At 40.9% G+C, this 18,180-nt stretch overlaps 1 protein-coding gene and 1 pseudogene across 18 annotated transcripts in view; one reads left to right on the forward strand and one right to left on the reverse strand.

Annotated features, from left to right (window-relative positions):
- The window catches only part of ARPP21 (cAMP regulated phosphoprotein 21), a 153,025-nt gene that overhangs the window by 20,713 nt on the left and 114,132 nt on the right, over positions 1-18,180 (reverse strand). The gene's annotated exons all lie outside the window — the stretch shown is intronic.
- LOC130835048 (procathepsin L-like) lies at positions 10,404-11,428 on the forward strand (annotated as a pseudogene).

An 18,180-nucleotide genomic window follows, 5' to 3' on the forward strand; every position in this document is an offset into this window, starting at 1 on the left:
TTTATCTTTGCTACATGGTTCCCACTTTGCTTACCCCTTCCTCTCCATGCACTTACAACTCCTGCACGCCGCAGACACTTACTATATTGTTATTCGTGAATGAAGGTTGACAGATAAAACAGCATCAAGGCTTGATGTTATGTAACATTCCACCCGGACATCTTGTTTCTCAAGAGTAGAACCCGGAGGCCAACAAGTAAAACGGGTGAGGGTGGACACGAACATGCGTGTGGGGCAAGGAGACTGAGCTAAGGTCCCCCTGGGAAACACTGCGGTCCTCAGCTCCTTTGATTTCCCATCTAGCCAAGTGTGACTCTCACTCCGAGGAATAGGCAATTTCCAACAAAAGTAAGAGAAAAAATATTTCTCTCCCAATGGAAGGTCAGGTCACACACAGATGAAGACTGGCTTTGGGCAGAGCACCTAACTCACCACAGCTCAGTCTCTTAGGTGCAGAATGAAGAGCGCTGGACAAGTCCTCCAGCTCCAGTTCAGGACCTTCATGTTTTGCCAATGTTGACAGACATTCTCCTGCTCTCTTTCGAAAATCCTGGGACTTTACTGACGATTAATTAATCTATTTGCCACATCCAACAACCATGCACTGATCGAAATAATATATGACAGTAGTGATTCCTCCATGTACTCTTCCCGTTGTCACACAGATTACATGAATGACACACACTGCCTGTTAGAGTATAAAGAATCACCGCACAGGAAGACTCAGCAGTCTATGACTCGAACATTTTATGTTTAATTCTTCTGCAGGCTATCTACCAGGCTCAAAAATGATGTGGCATCAAGGACAGTTGGCAAAGTCACTGCCCACCTGTGAAAACTCATAATCAAATAGTTCAGGCTTCCGAGGGCTGGTGCTGTTCTTCAATAGTGCTGGCTACTGCAGCACTATTTACAATAGCCAGGTCATGGAATCAACCTAAATGTCCATCGACAGACGAATAGATAAAGAAGATGTGGTACGTATATACAATGGGACATTACTCAGCCATAAAAAGGAACGAAATTGGGTCATTTGTAGAGATGTGGATGGACCTAAAGACTGTCATACAGAATGCAGTAAGTCAGAAAGAGAAAACAAATATTGTATGTTAACCAATTATGTGGTATCTAAAAAAATGGTACAGATGAACCTGTTCGCAAGGCAAGAGTCTTCTAAAATCATGGCAAGAACTGTTTCACCAACACAGTAAATGCTGTTTGTGGTAAAAAGAACCACATGCTATTTCCTAATGCTCTGTCCCCAAGTCATGGAGATGAAAGGCCATCATTCCAACAGTAGAGGCAGCTTGAGCTATGAAAGCATGGCTCCCGAGACTCAGAACACTGAACCAGTTTACTGACCTCACTCACATACACCCTTAAAGAAACTACTGCTGGTAGAACCCAGCCCCTCTTTCCTACACCAAGCTGGTAAAAAGAAAAGAAACGAGTAAAAGGAGTGATCTGAGACATCCAGAAGACTAAAGGTGTTCCTTCTTTAAGAGAATTTAGGCCAGTTTGGGGCTATGCAGAGAAGAACATCATATGAAACAGGTTTGATTTCAGTCCCAGAGACAACAAAAAAGAAGTACACTTCAGACGAGCATTTGGCTGTCAATACATGCTGCGGCTGAGAAGCTCTCTAGTTGCCTTTACATTCGCACGGATGCAATGGGGTCCATGAACTGTGACAACACAGCAAACTTAAGTAGTGGTCCCCTGGATCGGGACACCTCTCCTTAGTGGTTCCCACACCCCCACACTCCCACGGAGTTGTACAATTTTCATTCGTGTAGTTAGGGGGACAACTTTTGTGAGTTTTTAAACCAAATTACCACCTGTTTTTCCAAGCCATACTCCCATGCTGTTTCCATATCAATTGCCTTTCCTGTTTCTTGGCAAGGTAGCATGACTTTGGCTACAGGAATGTATACTTTTCTAGGCAGGCAGCAAAGAAAGTGTGCCCCAAGTGATCATCAAAAGGGTCTGGGTGGATGGATAGAGATCATCTTAGCACAATCAGCCTAGAACTACCAAGAAAAAAACTGTAATCTGATAAATTATTGCTTGTTGCAATGAGGGAGGCCGCACAGCAGAGGAACTATACGGTGTCCTACCAACAAAGGACAGAGGAAAGTGTAGGTTTCACAGGGAGTTTAAATACCATTTAAGTGAAGCAGTTTTAACAGGTTTAAAGCAAAGTGGAGCTGTGTCAAGGAGTTAACACCCACCCGCCCCGGACTGCACTGTGGCCTCAGGGTCCTGTCTCCTTTGTCTTAGCCACTAAGTTAGGATAGATGTGAAATGTTGTGTCCAGAAGCGTCTATCTGAATCCCTGCACGTGGGTTGTAAATCAAGGCTGCTTCTCTATGTTACAGTGACTTAGGTCTTCCGGGTGGGAGTGGGAAGTTTCATTCTTCACTGATATAACTTCACACAGTCCATAACGTAAGAGGACAAGATGTCTTAGTGAATAAGAGGGCAGCAGTCACTCAACCAAGGGGGTTACTGTGACTTGAGATCTCCCTGTCCTTAGGAGACACATTTCCGGTTAATGTTGCCCCTGCTGTTCTCTGTGTTATTCCAGCCTGATGAATGGCTGTGCAGATTTTTACTTTCTCAGCCTGGGCTAATTTTTACTCTCTCAAGTTACAGATATATAATCATATACTGGGTTGGCCAAAAAGTTCATTCAGGTTTTTTCTGTAACATCTAAAGAAAAACCTGAATGAACTTTTTGACCAACCCAATAGAATGAGCGAGAGACAGAGAGAGAGAACATCATTTCTTCATGGCTTCTCAATAACCATTCCCTTAACTTTTCACCTGGGCTTAACACAGGTTGACAGCCCAAAGGAGACATTCCTTTATTCTAGCCCTTACTCATTTCCATAACATTCCTAATTATTTAGTAAACTATGCCTATAGGGTGAACTCAGGATACTGAAAAATATCAAGCCAGGATTTAAAGGACACAATGGCAATATGATAATAAATTGGAAGCATTTAATGAAAAAATAACTATAGTAATAATACTGTACTATTGCAATAGTTTAGAAAAGGATGCAGGTGGCCCTTCAGTGAAAAGAAAGATACATGAGAGTGAGTCATGCTCAATTAAGCATTTGCAAAAATGGAAAACTCAACATGCTCAAATGGAGTTTTTTTTTAGTAAAAAGCGAATTTGTGAATGGGATTTTATATAGATGTGGTGCCAATTAAATTTCTGAACAATCATCCACGATGGCATGCTGTTTTTTATTGTATAGCTCTTTTCTTCCAAAGATATGCTGCTATTAAAATTAATGATATTATAAATAACAACGATCAGTTGTTTCTTTTTTTAAGTGGGTATTTATAAAATAGTGATAGTGCCATAAATAACTGGTTTTCTAGAAAAGGAATCACTAAAATCTCAGTGTTAGGCATTGCCCTATATTTTGTGAGCAAATGAGCAAATCTTTCAAAAATAATAGTTCTTTCCACTTAGACTGTTGGGAGCAGAATTTGCCAACTGAATCCATTCTAGGGAACAGAAAATTAGCTCCCTTCCATGGATTCAAAGAGAGAAGGCAATGGGGTGAGGGCCTGGGAAAAAAGAAGAAACAGGAAGGAGAGAGGCAAAATTCTACCTACTTAAAGCGGTGGAGATCTGAGTCCCATCTCCACCTCCATCCTCCCCATCCTTTACACCACCCCCCCCAACCCGCGCCCACATATACAGGAATGCACGGGCATCTAGCAGGGTATGAGCCTGGAGCTGGGGTGGGTTTGCCATCAGAAAGGCAAGGAGGTGGCTGGTGGAGCCAGAAACCATGTAAGAGAATGGAAGTAGTGAGAAGATGAAAGTCATGGGATGCATCCTAAGTAAACTGCAGATGATGGGGGAACTGATGCTGACCTGGATTCTGATGTTTGACGACTGGTGAGCATGAAGTGCTTAAGGGGTAGGATGGGACCACTACTGAGTGGTTGGAAAACACTGGTTTAAAAAAGAGCCTGTAATCAGGCAAAAAGGAGGGGTTTATGACACTCTTAATAATAGCTACTGGGCAGTTTGATAAAAAAAAAAAATAAACAGCATTGTAAATTTCAAGAGATGGATGGAAAAATCTAAAATTCCATGGCAGGACATATAAGTCCCCTCTTGATAATAAAAACAGAATTAAAGCTAATTCAAATATTGTAATATGCATGGGAAAACACTTGGCTTTGAAACAAATATATTAGTTTCTAATTATGAAACCTGGCTTCCTTACAAACATTGTTTTCTTTACTTGGAGTGAGCTATTGAGGCAATTACAGACAAAAGTATTTTCTTATCACGAAAGAAGTGATGGTAAATTAGTTTATAAATATTTAGCAGTTATTCAGTCAAGCCAATAAAAAAGAACACATTTTATTGTCCATCATGTTGATTAGAGTCCTGAAATAGCATTAAAATTAGGTTATGTTTTCCTCATTGGGAACTTCAGGCATAATATTATTATGTAATACATTTCCCTCTCAGGAGTCTAACGGGCTCAAATCAGGTTTGAATTCGGGTTTGGTCATTGTAAAAGAAAGAGGAAACTTGAAGTCAGTCCCAGAGATCACTACGGGCAAAAGTTTGATTCTGCAGCCTGACTTATTGGAATGACTGCCAACAGAGCTGTCAACAGAAACGAATATTTATGAAACATCAGGTTTGCCCAACTCCTGCCTGGCAGACCCAACAGGAACCCTCTGTGCTCAGTCCCACTTCTTTGTGGACTGGCTTTACTGAGACACTGGAGCAGTAAAGAGCGAAATGAAGTTTAACCCCAACTGCAAGCATTTAATGCCCACATCATCACAGTAATAATCAAGAAGTAAACTGCTACTATAAAATAAGCAGGATAAAAATCTCCCCATTTCTTGGTAAGCCTACATGAGGTTCCTTGGAATATTTTCTTTAAAAAGTATACATATATCTATCTATATATATGTATACAAATATAGATATACACACATATATATGTATATATGGCTTCCTAATTTCATTTTAGGAAATGGGTTATGATGCATTACAATTTACACAAATAAAAGTCTTGGAGAGCATTGTGTCTATAAAGCATGAAGCTAACTTATTGTCCTGGCAAATGATAAAGCTGCTTACAGTGGCAGCTGTGATTTATTGAAGCAATTCAAATACACTTGGAAAGTATATTAGCTTTGCCTCTGCCCACAAAGGGCACATTTGAGCAGGGTGGGACACTCCAATGATAAATTACAGACCAGATCCAAGTGAAGGCAACTGGCACATCAAATGCCTAAAGGCTCCAAATTATAGCAAGAATGTGTTTTCCATGATAATCTCTCACATACAGTGGCATGTAAGGTAGGCAAAAAAGCAAATTAGTGCCTCACTGTTTTATTTTGTGAGAGTGTTTTTGTTTTTTTCATAACGAAGCTTCTCTTTTTTTTTTTAATCAGTAAAGAGACGGGCACCCCCATACTGCATTCAGCATTAGCTTAGGCCTGTGCGCCAATAAAACTACAACTGGTGGAGATTCATCAGCTGGTTCCAGGATGAAACTTGGCACAGCCATGTACCTATATTTTACCAAAGAATCCAAAATGCCCAGTTTCCTCTTTAAAGAGTAAAAACATGACTCCAGCTGTGTGACAAGCATTTAAAATCTAGAAAGCTAAATTCCTAATGGAAGATCACTGAGTGGAACATTTCACTGCACTGATATTAGATATTCCCCTTACATAGAAAAGAGGTAACTTAGGATAGAAAGTCTTCGGCATCAGTGCCCATTTCTTCCACAAGCTCGATGAGGTACCCAGAGCTACGTGACTCCTCAGGCACTGTGATCTGTGTATTAAGCACTTAGTACCCACAATTTAAGCAATCTACTCTGAATACTGCATTCATCATTTATGAACTAGTGCTAGGATTCCCTTCACTTTACAGATGAGAACACTGAGGCAGAATGGTTAATTTGTCAAAAAGGTCACACAGCTATAGATGGCAGAGATTTAAGCCAGGTAATCTGACTTCTTAGTTCTTATTTCTAACCATTCCATTACATAGGACAAATTACTTATGTGTAATAATTATTGAGACTGATCTATTTTAAAGGACTAATTTTTATCTTTTCCATCTTTCTCATTTTTGATCTCAGTAGGAGGAAACTACTTACACTCAATTAATTGAATAAGCACTGAAAGCACTTTACTTTCATTTACATTTTCATGTTGCCTCTTTGTTTCTTGGAATGGCTGAGCTTTGTTCCTCAACAAGAAAGCATGCAAAATTGTATCCCAGCTTTGCCCAACTGACAAGAAGGACTGGTGATTGATTTTCAGTGCACTGATGCTTCACTTAGGCAAGAAACGGAAGGACCCAGGGCAAAAGAGTGGACCTAGTTAACTACTTGTTACAGCTTTTCTGTACTAAACCCCACGTTTTTCATCCTTAGCTAAGCTTCTTAAGGCTATCACTCAGAATCAATCTCAGACATGTCTCTAACAAGCTTTGTTATCACTCTCTCAACCCAAATCAGAGTAGAAGAAAAAAAATGGAGCCAAGGCAATCCTGCTCAGAGTTTGACATTTTGACAGACATAAATCAGCAAAAAGAAGTGTAATCTTGGGATATTTAGGTTGAGAACAATGCTATGTTCAGTGTATATATTGTTTTGTCAGGTGGGAAAGTGAAATTACTTCTGTAAAATTTCTATCCAGAATTTAAGTTCAATTACTTAAAAGGATAATTTTCTTTTCTTTTCTTTTCTTTTTTTTTTAACTCGCCTAGGCAGAATTTTCCTTGCCCTTCAGCAATACTACATACATGAGACAATCATGTAGTTCTCATTATTTCAATTCTGATGCGATGGCTTTGTATTCAGCCAACAGAACAAAGATAATTACTTCAGATTCTGAGGAGTGAAGAGGTTTTGGAAATAATGAGTGTTAAACTCCTTGCCATAACTCAATAAATAGTTAAAAATCCACTCTAGACTCTGTATACCTATGTCTGTATGTACATGGATTTCACTCTTTCACATACAAACAAGAGAGCTGTAATATTTTAGCAAAAGTGGTAGACTTACATTTGTCTCTCTGCAACCATTTAGAAAACCATGAATGCATATATACGCAAACAGAAAACTAAAGCCCCATCCCCCCCACCCCCATGCTCTAAGGTCCCTTTTTTGCCCAATAATTCTGCGTTCCTACTAACCTCTTTTGTGACCAAAGAAAACAGTTCTTGAGAGAGTCACCTGGAGTTAGGGATGAAGGTAGGACACTTTCTGAGATCAACTCTTGACTTCTGCCCACTGTGTCCTACGTTGCTCTCTCCCCACAGGATGCATGGAGGAAAGCACAGAAAGAACCACATTTAACCTAGAACACCGGGGGCATACATCAGCCCTTGAAGAGAAAACAAAAAAGAATACATGGAGGAGAAACACAGCTAAACTCTGTTGCCACACCACTGTATGTTGGTTACAACTGTTACATTTCTCGGGCAAGCCAACAGCTTTTAAAATCAAAGCCACAATATTAAAAAAAAAACATTTCAAAAATGCTTCTTCAGCATGCAAACGTATGCACGTAAAACAGCTCTAATTTTTCTTGACAAGTATGTTTCAGAAGTTTCACAGGGACTGAAACTATTCTTTTTCATCAACCTTATTTTTTTTGGCTTACCAACAGAGGTTAAAACATTCACCATAGTCTTTCATGGGACAAGAATAGATACTAACATTTAATTTCCTAACACAAGTTAATTAAAAAAAAAAATGTACCTTTTAGTTTTAGTCATCCTTAGCAATTCAGCCCCTTCTGAAAATCCTATTTGGACTACACAGTAGTCATTCACAAAATTTTACCAATGATGAACAATTTCTGAATGTTTCCACAAATATTAAAAGGTGATGAAAAATCTGGAAAGGATGCCACTTAGCACACGATTTCTATACGTGGACTGGGGTTGCCTCTACGTTGCCACGGATCTCAGTTAGGATTTCAAACTCAATATCAGTATACTACATTCGCTTCTGCAAAATATATTAGATTCTAGGCTGAACCCGAAAAGACTTGTGATTGCCACATTAGAACTGCTAGGTAACCATTCTGGTGATTGGACAAGCTCCACGTGGTTTCACAGGATTAGGTAAGCGCTCTCTTCCCTCACAGGTGGAAAGCATGGTGGCGGAGGCAGCCGTCACCCCCCTCCTCACCCTTCACCAGGCATGTCGACGAGAGGCGGGTGGATGCTACACGGACATCAAGATTTTTAAACAACTTTATCAGATGCAGAACCTGCAGTGCTAGGCAGGATTTCCTCCCCAGGAGTTCAAGTCACACTATGGTGCTGACTCTGATGAGTTGTCCTGAGGCTATGCCAGCACCCCGCCTTCCACTAAGATCCTGGTTGGAAGGGGCAGGAATGATGCAAGTGGGAGAACTCTTAATCAGAATCACTGGGATGTCAACACAATCAAAGTATGTCAGTTAATTATCCTGGAGAACTTTTGATAGGTTTCCCTACCCCTAGCTGTGTAATCATAGTCTTAAAAAGACATACAGCACCGCTAATCTTAGAAATATGTCCCTGGGATTTTTCTCTACCACATCTAACTGTTTGGGTTTATATTTGTGTCTGCTACTGAAGCCTCTGATTCACTTCTCCAGTGGTGATTTCAAAAATATTTAAGAGACCCTGGTCTGTCTAAGCATTAGAATCTATAACATTTAGTAAAAAACGTCCTTGAGGGACAGAGGGGAAATGACCCCTCCGCACTAGAACCGAGTGATCCTGGGAAATGCTGCTGCTTTATAGTTTACTTGGCTCCAGAGGCCAATTCTGGTTCTGAACTTCTGGCCATCGATACGATGCTAAATTAAGAACTCACAAAACCTCAACATAAGCAGGTCTTTAAACGGGGATTAAATTAGACAATTAGAACCATCTTCTCCAACATTTGGTCTTATTATTTTAGAAAATGTTGCCATTTGTTCATCCATTCAGAAAATACCGATTGTGTGCCTGCTACGTGAGGTTTATATTCACACTATGGGTCTGAACTGGCAGTAGGAGGTCAAGGATATTTTCCTTCTCCAGCCCTTTAGCTTTCATGAATCCATGATTTATCAGAAATAAGGAGATATTATTATAAGAACATATATGAGGACCTGAAAGTCTCAGACTGAGGGTTCAAATACACTAATAACCGACTAGTATCACACCTGTGTGTCACATGTGCGTAGTATCACGTGTGCACACAAGCAGCGCCTGTTGTCAACATTATGGATGGAACGTGGAAGAGTAAACAAGTAAACACTGAGAAACAATGTCAGCATCTACTTAATAGCATCACAAATATCATTTTTACAGTGTTCAAAGTAGCGTGTGTCTTGGCTATCAACACACAAAAGACCATTTTCCATGACAGGGTATCTCTGTAATTTTATTTACTCATTTATTCTAATTTTTATTTTATACTGGAGTACAGTTGATTCTCTATAATTTTAGTTTAAAATGTGTGAAGAAATAACTAAAAATATATGTGTAAGAATAACATGTAAGAATTTATATGTACGAACAATGATATATTCCACTTGCATGTATGTGTGGGTTTGTGAGTGTATCTGTGTCTGTGTTGTGTAGTTATTATAGGTTTTGATTTTCATGTTGAGGGCTCTGTGTTTGGAAGAAGCTATCTGTTATTTAAACATGTAAAATCACAACAGATTTGAGTAGATTTGTGGGTGGGGGGTGCAAATGGCTTTAGTGTGGGATGACGCCAGGTCTGTGTCTCCAAATATCACTGGATTCCTGCCTGGTCTATTAGGGGCTCAGTAAACACTTGCTGAATAAATAAATGCCTGATGAAATGAAAGCTGTACCAACGGAACTCGTGATACACCTGAACAAACTTGTCGGTCATTACCATCACTGGTGGCTGTGGTGCTAAGCTTTCTGGTCTCCACATACTGGAAATCCACGATATTTTAGCTTCCACTTTCCACCATTTAATAATAAAAAATCACACTGGTTCCACTCAGATTAGTTTTTCCTCAGAGAAGATTAAAATATGCTCCTTAGAAACAGACTAGAACACGAACTCTGCTGACAGCCTCAGTGGGACACCTCCGTGGGCATCAAGGCACAGAGAGAAGAAGGAGGTGGTGCAGGAGGGGTGTTCTCTAATAGCAAGTCCCTGGGCTCATGTGAGCAGTGACTGTATAACTATATCCTGTTCCTGTATAAAGAAGAAACACCCATGAAGGCACAGAGGTCATGTGAATAGTTTACAAGTAGCTTTGCCTTATAAGTAGTCAAAAAGTTCTGGTCAACCTCAGATGCCCCCGGATCCGCAGTTTCTGGCTGCGGCTGCACAGCTGCGTCCTCAGCAGGTCTTTAAAACACGAATCCTTCACTCCTCCTGACTGCCCTTTGCCTGGGAGCAGCCTCAGCTGCTCCGAAACGCGATCACAGTTTAAGCACACAATGGATAGCGTGGAAGGACCCAGGGGAAACAATACGGCTTGAATGAAGAAGGATGGAGGAGAGCAGTGTGGGAGAACGTGAGAATGACTGACCTGCACAATCTGGAATACGGCCAAGGGAAACAGGCTTCACCATGGCCGTGAATGCCTTTGGTGACAGGACCCGTGAAGAATTCAGGCAGGTGATGAATGGTTTTCAAAACCAGAAGCACAAGAAGGGGAACATAGTCCATGAACCTGTCTCTGCTTCAACTCCCTCATCCATGGACTGGAGAAAGGCTCTGTAACTCCTGTGAAGGATCAGGGTGACCGTGGTTCTTGTTGGGCTTTTAGTGCCACTGGTGCTCTTGAAGGACAGATGTTCCGGAAAACTGGCGAACTTGTTTCACTGAGTGAGCAGAACCTGGTGGGCTGTTCTAGGCCTGCAGGCAATCAGGGTTGCCATGGTGGCCTAGTGAATGACGCCTTCCATAATGTTAAGGACGCTGGAGGTCTGGACTCAGAGGAATCCTATCCATATCGTGCGAGGGAGGGATCCTGCCACTATGATCCTGAGCATTCTGCTGCCAGCGACACTGGTTTCAGGAACGTTCCTCAGCAAGAGAGGGACCTCATGAAGGCAGTGGCAACTGTGGGCCCCACCTCTGTTGCTATAGATGCAAGCCATCTATCCTTCCAGTTCTATGAAGGAGGCATTTACTATAACACAAAATGCAGCAGCTACGATCTGGATCATGCTGTTCTGGTGGTTGGCTATGGCTTTGAAGGAACAGACCCAGATGACAAGAAATACTGGCTTGTCAAGAACAGCTGGGGTACAGGTTGGGGCATGAAAGGCTACATAAAGATGTCCAAAGACTGGGACAACAACTGTGGAATCGCCAGCACGGCCAGTTATCCTACTGTCTACATCTCAAAGGCTGGACTGAGAACAGAATAGCCAGAGGAAGAATTTCCTCCTAAAACTGACCGGACCTTATTGTGTGGAATGAAACACTTGAATCACTGAAGATCCAAGTTGTGATTTGAATTCTGCGACATTTTATGCTGGTGAAATGTTACCACTTCTTTAATACTGCTGTGAATAGGTTTGTATGATCGACTTGCCTAATGAATTTTGAATTTTCATGTTTTAAAAGGCTGTATAAAGTTTTACCTTTTAAAATAAAACAATTTCAGAGTAAAAAAAAATGCTGGTCACTTTTTTCATGTACCTTGCCTACACTAACCGCTCTTCAACCTCTTCATCTTAATCATCTCTGAACACATCCCAAAATACAGAGAAAGCAAACATTTGCTGCATTAGGCAGTATTCTTGACAACATAGACATCTTTGAAGATGTAGATGGAAACTTGCCTCCAATTTGAACCCGATGGTATTCCTGCCCATAAGGATTTTTTAGAACACAGAGAAGGAAATAAACATCAGAGGAATTTTCAAAGTAGATTAGCTTTAGGGCAGTGGTTCTTAAAGATTAATGGCACATTAATTGCTTGAGAATACATTTTGGGAAAGCTAATCTATCTGAGCATTAGAATCAGTTGCACCTAGTTAAAATTTACAAAAGCTTTTAAAGAGACTGAAGAAATGCACCTTCCCTACAAGAAGAGAGTACTCTTTGGGGAGAGGTGGTACCTGGCCCTCAACAATTCAGGAAAATCCAGTTATCTACATTTTTTTTAATAAGCTCTCCTCCCCATCCTAACGCAGATGGTACATCTCTTGAGAAACAGTGATTTAGGAATGATGAAAGTGCATTTTTCCAACGGCTAATTTCTATCACATCACCACTTTTCCTGAAGAAGAGTACAATAGCCACAGTTTCTTGATGGGGTCTTTAAAGTTTCAAATTGTTTCCAAATTTTTCTAGGTACAAAATATCGTCCTAATAAATCAATGAAATTTATCTCAAGCCCCTTGAAGACCAGCAGACATCAAACTCCCAGCTGATTTATTTTTCTACTTCCTGCTTCGATTTCCAGGCCTGTTAGCTCCCAAAATAAAGCCATCTGTGGTGATTTCACAGAGGTTCTGGTTTGCCTGGAGACTCTCACATCCCCTCCACCCAAAAGAGGCTTCTGCTGCAAATCTAGCAGAAAGAGCCAGATGGCAGGTGTCGTTGTACAAGTGCTGGCTGTCACCACCGGGCAAATGTACAGGATTCAAGTAGCCGGTCTTTCCGGCAACCCTGCAAACCCTCAGGGCCGCCAGTGTGAGCTGGAACAGGAAGAGAGCTTGTGGGATGCTGAGAGCTGGCATTACCGATTCCCATAATTTATAGTCAGTTGCTGTCACCACAAACCAACAACAAACACAACCACAAAGGGGGGTGGGGGGGGGCGGAGGAAAAGAAAGCTTCTGGTGTCTTTTTTACTCTGTTTCACAGCCTCTTGAATAAACCTGGCACGTCCTTTTAGGTTTTGAATCTCCCTTTATAAACACACACAGGTACAATGTGACGCTTAGTATATGCCATTTAGTTCCTGAAGGTATAATGCAGTTACTGCAGCATTAGAGTAACTCAAAATGGGAAGCTGGGAAGCAACACAGGATTGCTGTTTTTGTTCTAATTCCAGCCAGTGGTGGGTGAAACCATGGAACGTGCTAGTGCTTGTTGATGGCATTGTAAGAACTCTCTGGCAAAACACACTGGTTTTCTGCACTTAATATCATTGTTTTAATTCTTCACTTTAGAAAGAATGGGCAGCTTTCTTCAAGTCAAGGAGAGAGGCTTCAGAAGAAACCAACCTACCACCAACCTGACCTTGGACTTCCAGCCTCCAGAGGGGTGAGAAATAAATGCCAGCTCTCTCTCTCTCTCTCTCTCTCTCACACACACACACACACACACACACGGCAGATACTAATTCTCTTATCTTTGCTACTTGCACTGAAGACTTGTTTCTGAATAAGAGGCAATAAATCTCTTGACAAACTCTTAAATTCCTAAAGTTTCAAGCTGAACAGGTGGTTCCATTACCTGGAAAAAGAAGCAAAAGCTTACAGCACACTAAATATACTTCAATAGCTGACAAACTCAGCAGCAGAATAATTTAGAAATCAACAACTATATATGCATATTCTCTATCATTGTTCTGAGGAAGGAAAAAATACAGATAAGAGGGATGAAGTGGGTTAGGAAGAGGTTGAGTTTTGGATCCACACTGATTCGGGGTTACTGACTTCCTGCGGCATGGTGAGAGCTTAGGACTGAAAAATCACATCAGCTGGTTCCTATACTTGCTGAATGATGTCCCTGGAATCAGACTTCCTAGATTCACCTGTCTGTAAATTCACATGCCTGTATTTGTCTTGCCATTTTTAAGAAGGGAAGCAAAGCATTTTGAGCTTATGGAGGCTTATTTAGAAGCATACTTAGTATGTCATAAGTTCTGCCAAATTAATACATTAATTTTCACACTAGTCACCAAATATGCCATTATATCCCTGCCAGAGTTTGGAAAATGCCTATTATGCAAATTTCAGAACTGAAAATAAATGTAAAAATAAGTGCTACCAGTCATTGCAATTCAGTCATTGCAATTTGGATGAATACATTCGTATACACACACACACAGACTTCTTAAAACCCAATTTCCCTTTCTCTATTTGGATGTCTAGAAAAGACCAGCTAAAGGCAATAATGAAACAATGCCCATTTCACAGATGAACTATTTTCATTAATGGGAAAACAGAGCAAGTGGTTGGTAGTGGGGTCAATGGCTAAATGGATAGAGAGCAAGGACACTTGCCTCAAGTGTAGTTTTTATGCTTGACAAACAGCAGTGCTGAGGGGCCCCAGGGAAAGAGGGAGGGAGCAAATATTTCCATGTTTTTTCCCCCACATTCCTGTTGCCAAGGAAACCTTCTCCTCTGTGTGGCACATTCCCCCAGATGCTTGAGGTAGACTCCAACTCAGAGAGTGTAAGCTCCTTGAATGCTGTTGCTTTAACAATGGGAAATTAAAGAGACAAACGTGCTTGACAGAAGGTAGAGAATGACCCTGAAGTTTCTGTGGAGTCCTCCCTGTTTGGGGAGAGAACAGAGAAGCCAATAACAACAGTCTGTTACGAAACAGTCCCAGGATACGGACGTTAAAGAAGATAGATAACTGAGAGATGTGGAAGCTGTAATTCCCCCATCACATATGCTTTCTTATTGAAGAGGAAACCAGCATTCCATGTTGTAACTGCTGTTACTGTGCAAGATATTTTGTGGGTGTTTGAGGTTCTCCTGAGTGGTCCCGGGTGACTGAGTCAAGGTTGGAGCTACAAGGTTGGGAGCAGGGTAATTCATTATTGCTATTAAAATTATGCCACATACTATTATAATTGAATTTTTAAAGTTTCCATTTGTTTGCTGCCAGTATATACAAATGCAGTTAATTCCTATATTGTGTCCTTGTTTTCTGCGACATTGTTAAACTCACTTATTCTAGTAGCTGTTTTGTAGACTGTCTTGAATTTTGTACTTAAACATGCACGCCACCTGCAAATACAGTTCTGCTTAGAAATATAGTGTTGCAGAACTGTTACAAGAATCAGTTTACATGCACATATAAAATAAGATGTTTTCAATAAATAAAAATGTTATATTAATAAGAAAGTGGCATGATCTATGATTGTTTGCCTATAACATGCATATAGATAAACTCAAAGGCAGAAGAAAAAGGCAGAAAAAAAGTTATTGTTCTGTTAGCATGGAGTTTTTGTGTCTTTCAAAAAATTCCTTTCCTATAAGTACTGTGTTAATTTCACAATTTATAAAAAAGTTTCACTTTCTAAACAAAATGACAAAAATTACCATTAGGAATGAAAATTGCCACAATTTTCAGCTAGGCAGGAGCTTTACTCTCTAATTCATTTTTTGTCCTTGGATTGATCTCTGTGACTCATCTTCCCAGTAAAAACTGAGGCTTTCCTCCAAGATAGATCTAGTTGGCCTCAACTGGGGAAATCAAGGTGTTCATCAAAATTCACTAAAGAGTAATTCAAGCCCTGTGACCTTTATCATGTGATACCACACAGGCCGCTTAACACCGTGCATGCAAAGATGAGTAATTAGAGTGATATTTATCAACTGTTTTCCTCGGGAAATAAATGCACACAAACCCACTTGGAGCTACTAGTTTGACACACACTACTGAGTATTCTTACAATCCCTCAAAACGTGTACTCCACTGCAGTATCTTGCATTCTGGGGGCTCTATTCTGACTCCTCTTTCTGCCATTTATTTTTTATTCTCAAACAGTTATGACCCACAATGGCTCATAAAAAGTGCAATGGTGCTGGACCTACTTCAAAAATAAAAACAAAAAATGACAGAGTAAGAGCATTGGGGAAAACGTTAAAAATGCAATTTTAATGAGTCTCTAGGTGCCTTCAAGGAAATGGTGTGGGAATCAGGGAGAAGATGTCAGCGGGCAATTAGGGACTGGTGGCAGTCCTGGAAGGGCATCAAAATCCTGGCTGCAGCCTGGGAAGATGGGCTGACAACTGTGAAGAGCACCTGGATGAAACCATGCAGTGGGGCTATGGCTGCTTCACGGATCTGAACCAGAGCATAAGTGTGATGCCTACTGCACGTTGCTCTTCCAACGAACAGCTGTGCAAAAATACCTCTGCCGTGGAATTGCGCTGTAACAACTGACTTAGTGACCCTACTTGTAAGCATGTGACCCCCACACGCTTTAAAGAGGGTATGTCACTGTGCTTCTTTGAGGCTTACAGTAACTTTATGAGGCTCCTACAATCCCGCAGCCTTCCTGGGTTGCTGCCTGGACCCAGAACTATCACGTTCAAGCGCCATCGTTTGGACAGAAGGACCAGTGGCATTTCAGAGCTGGAGGGGGTGATTAAAATTTTGTTTCTGTGCTGCTGGTCAAGGGAAGGGGCAAACCAGGATGTCATGAATAAAGTCCATCCATGCTGATTGGCTGTGCTGAATTGATATTGGTGTCCCTACAAACAATGGTCACATCTGAAGATAGTGGAAAAAAGAAAGAATTTAAAAAAGAAGCATGTTTCAGGGCTACTGACTTCGAGGTAGTGTCCTTTGAATTTAGTGACCTGCACACTGTTTTCTATCCAAAGTTAGAAAAACATCAATAATTTTAAGCAATAGTGAACCCACTGGAAATGACAAATTTAAACAGCAGCCTAATCATTTTTTCTGTGGATACCATGGCAGCTTGGAATGGGGGAAGCAAGGTAAAAATAACATAATTCTAGGATGGTAGTGAATTCATGGGGGTAAAAAAAAAAAAAAAAGGGAAAAAAAAATTTAAGATGCTCTTGGGAATTTCCTGGTGGTCCAGTGGTTAAGAATCTGCCTTCCAATGCAGGGGACGTGGTTCAATATCTGGTCAGTGAACTAAGATCCCACATGCCAAGGGGCACCTAAGCCCGTGTGCCGCAACTACAGAGCCCACGTGCTCTGGAGCCCGCACACCACAACTAGAGAGAAGCCTGCCCACCAAAACAAAGATCCCGTGTGCTGCAACTAAGGCCCGGCGCGGCCAAAAATAAAATAAATTAAAAAATATTAAAAAAAAGAGATGCTCTTCACTGTTTTATCACCACAAATTTCTAAGTGAAGTCAAACCTAGAGGGCTAACTTGATGCTGGCTCTAGGGATAGCAGCATGGACCAAAGGCAGTCTAGTACTTCTCATGCTCTACTTCTGGAAGGTGGGGAAAATCTAGCACGTTCTTCTTAATCATTTGAATGCTAGACTGTGAATGTCTCTAAAAGAATACAGCGTCCTATCTCTTAATGGAGAGGGATGTGTAGAATGGAAAGAAATGAGATTGATAAATTAAAATACAGGAGGACATGCAGACAACGAACACATGAGATGAAAGGCACCAACCCCCAGAGTCTGGAGTGAAAATCTTATTTAATATAAGGGGAAAGAAAAAGGAAAGCAAATGAGAGAGAGAGAGATTGTGTAGAGTTAAGAATTAAATATAGAAAATAAAATAAGAAAATAGATTTGGGGATGGGGAGGACATAGAGACCATGAGGAATTAGAACAAAAATGTTTCTAAAGAAAAGTGGGCTGAACAACGAGGCCATTCACAGTTCCAGGCGACAGCTGACAGCAGAAGGTGCTGGCAACCAATTCACGGGACCTAGAAAGAGCAGTACACAAAGAGGGAGGGTCAAGGCCACACGTGACCGCACAACACTGTAAAGCAGCTACCCTCCCGTAAAAGTTAATTACAGAGAACAAAGACCACACATGGCACAGCATGTCCTAACTTTTCTTACTTTACTTCGGTTAAACCATCAGGTAGCTGACACCCGGCAACAAGTAGTTTGGGTTCTCTGGATTATTCGAATGCATTAAGATTCTCTCCTAGGACAACTCTCTCTCTCTTAGGAAAGGTGTTAGAGTTTTCAAAAACACATGTATTTGTACGTTTTTCTTGCCACCTTCCTCTCCTTAACATCTCTAATCCAACTCCTCTTTTTCAGCAAGCCCTGCTTTCCACTTTCTGTTGCATAAGACAAAGGAAACAGATTAAAAAAAAGAAAGAAAGAAGAAGAAAACAGACAATGCTATGATCTGTCTTACTTCCTATCTTTACAGAAAAGCAGAAATCCTAACCATGCCAGCAGTGCTTAAATGCATAACAAATCTGTTAACCCCAAAGGTACACAGAAATGCAAAGTGTTAAAGTAACTAT

The sequence above is a fragment of the Hippopotamus amphibius genome, chromosome 13, assembly GCF_030028045.1.
Source record: "Hippopotamus amphibius kiboko isolate mHipAmp2 chromosome 13, mHipAmp2.hap2, whole genome shotgun sequence".
Taxonomy (NCBI): Eukaryota; Metazoa; Chordata; class Mammalia; order Artiodactyla; family Hippopotamidae; genus Hippopotamus; species Hippopotamus amphibius.